The sequence below is a fragment of the Protobothrops mucrosquamatus genome, unplaced genomic scaffold (genome assembly GCF_001527695.2).
Source record: "Protobothrops mucrosquamatus isolate PMUCROS unplaced genomic scaffold, P.Mucros_1.0 scaffold5404, whole genome shotgun sequence".
In the NCBI taxonomy this organism is placed as follows: domain Eukaryota; kingdom Metazoa; phylum Chordata; class Lepidosauria; order Squamata; family Viperidae; genus Protobothrops; species Protobothrops mucrosquamatus.
This window is the reverse complement of record NW_015391264.1, coordinates 5,021-8,454: the sequence shown is the minus strand read 5'-3', so window position 1 is coordinate 8,454 and position 3,434 is coordinate 5,021.

The following is a 3,434-nucleotide window of genomic DNA, read 5'->3' as shown; positions in this document are numbered from 1 at the left end:
ATTAGAGATAGACATAAATGACAGAAATTAGATATAGAGAGATACATAGAAAAGAGCAATAGATGATAGCTAGATAGATGTTAGAGATAGATACAGAAAGAGAAATAGAGAGACAGACAGATGATAGATATATATAGAGAGAAAAGAGATCAATAGATGATAGAGATAGACATCTAGAAAGGTAGAGATAGATGATAGATTAGAGAGAAAGATTTTAGAGGTAGATTAGAGAGATATAGATAGACATAAATAACAGAAAGATCAGATATAGATAGATAGACATAGCTTAGAGAGAGATATAGAAAAGATAAGAGCAATAGATAACTAGATAGACATAGATGTCAACCAGACAGTGTCGGCTGGCGACCCCCAGGGGGAGGGCCTTCTCTGTTGGAGCCCCCACCCTCTGGAACGAGCTGCCCCCAGAGATCCGGTTGATTCCGGATCTCCCCTCCTTCCGCCGCGCCCTCAAGACATGGCTATTTCAGCTGGCAGGACTGGCCTAAGGGGTATTTTAAATTTGGTTTTTAAATAACTTTTTTTAAAAAAAGAAAAAGCCTATATTAATATTTCATTTTAACCATATTTTAAATTTTGTATATTGTATTAGCTATTTTGTTTTAAACTGGCTGTAAGCCGCCCTGAGTCCACCAGGAGAAGGGCGGGGTATAAATGTGATTAAAGTTAAAGTTAAAGTTAAAGAGATAGATACAGAAAGATTAGACAGATAGATAGATAGATAGAATAGATGATAGATAGAATAGATGATAGATAGATAGTTAGATAGATAGATAGATAGATAGAATAGATAATAGACAGAATAGATGATAGATAGATGATAGATAGATAGACATAGCTTAGAGAGAGATATAGAAAAGATAAGAGCAATAGATAACTAGATAGACATAGATGTTAGAGATAGATACAGAAAGATTAGACAGACAGACAGACAGACAGACAGATAGATAGATAGATAGATAGATAGATAGATAGATAGATAGATAGATAGATAGATAGAATAGATGATAGAATAGATGATAGATAGATAGATAGATAAATAGAATAGATGATAGATAGATAGATAGATAGATGATAGAATAGATGATAGATAGATAGATAGATAGATAGATAGAATAGATGATAGAATAGATGATAGATAGATAAATAGAATAGATGATAGATAGATAGATAGATAGATAGATAGAATAGATGATAGATAGATAGAATAGATGATAGATAGATAGATAGATAGATAGATAGATAGATAGATAGATAGACATAGCTTAGAGATATAGAAAAGATAAGAGCAATAGATAACTAGATAGACATAGATGTTAGAGATAGATACAGAAAGATTAGATAGATAGATAGATGATAGATAGATAGAATAGATGATAGATAACTAGATAGACATAGATGTTAGAGATAGATACAGAAAGATTAGACAGACAGACAGACAGACAGACAGACAGACAGACAGACAGACAGATAGATAGATAGATAGATAGATAGATAGATAGATAGATAGAATAGATGATAGAATAGATGATAGATAGATAGATAGATAGATAGATAGATAGATAGATAAATAGAATAGATGATAGATAGATAGATAGATGATAGAATAGATGATAGATAGATAGATAGATAGATAGAATAGATGATAGAATAGATGATAGATAGATAAATAGAATAGATGATAGATAGATAGATAGATAGATAGATAGAATAGATGATAGATAGATAGAATAGATGATAGATAGATAGATAGATAGATAGATAGATAGATAGATAGACATAGCTTAGAGATATAGAAAAGATAAGAGCAATAGATAACTAGATAGACATAGATGTTAGAGATAGATACAGAAAGATTAGATAGATAGATAGATAGATGATAGATAGATAGAATAGATGATAGATAGATAGATAGACATAGATGTTAGAGATAGATACAGAAAGATTAGACAGACAGACAGACAGACAGACAGATAGATAGATAGATAGATAGAATAGATGATAGAATAGATGGTAGATAGATAGATAGATAGATAAATAGAATAGATGATAGATAGATAGATAGATAGATGATAGAATAGATGATAGATAGAATAGATGATAGAATAGATGATAGATAGATAGAATAGATGATAGAATAGATGATAGATAGATAGATAGATAAATAGAATAGATGATAGATAGATAGATAGATAGATAGAATAGATGATAGATAGATAGAATAGATGATAGATAGATAGATAGATAGATAGATAGACATAGCTTAGAGATATAGAAAAGATAAGAGCAATAGATAACTAGATAGACATAGATGTTAGAGATAGATACAGAAAGATTAGATAGATAGATAGATAGATAGATAGATGATAGATAGATAGATAGATAGATAGATAGATAGATAGATAGATAGATAGATAGATATAGATTATAGGGAGAGAGAGATGATGGATACAAATAAAAGATTAGATAGAATAGACAGATGATGGAGATAGATGATAAAGATTTATATAGAGAAACGATAGAGCTAGAGAGCTAGAAAGGTTATATAGATATAGATGATAGATTAGAAACCGAAAGAAAAATGTTAGATTAGAGAGATATAGACAGATGATTGAGATAGAGATAGAAAGATAGAGATAATAGATAGATAGACATACACGATATAGAGATAGATAGATAGAGATAGGAGGATTAGAGAGAGACATGATAGAGATGGAAAGACATGGAGATGATAGAGATATATAGAGATAGAAATATAAATCAATAGATGATAGACAGATGTTAGAAAGATAGACATAGAGATAGATAGAAAATTAAATCAATAGACAGCTAGAAAGGTTAGATAGAGATAGACATAGATGATAGATTAGAGACAGATAGATAGACATAGATGTTAAGAGATAGAAAGATTAGATAGATAGATAGATAGATAGATAGATACATAGATAGATAGATAGATGATAGATAGAGATAGAAAGATTTAGAGATAGATAGAGACACATGATAGAGATAGAAAGATATAGACATAGCTGATAGAGATATAGAGAGAGAGAAAAGATAGATCAATATATGATAGCTAGATAGAGATGTTAGAGACAGAGATACAGAAATATTAGATAGAAAGATGATAGAGATAGATTAGATAGGGAGAGAGATAATGGATACAAATAAAAGATAGATTAGATAGATAGATAGATAGATAGATAGATAGATAGATAGATAGATAGATAGATAGATAGATAGATAGTTAGATAGATAGATAGATAGATAGATAGATAGATAGATAGATAGATAGATAGATAGATAGATAGATAGATAGATAGATAGGTAGATAGATGGATAGGTAGATAGATAGATAGATAGATAGATAGATAGATAGATAGATAGATAGATAGATAGATAGATAGATAGATAGA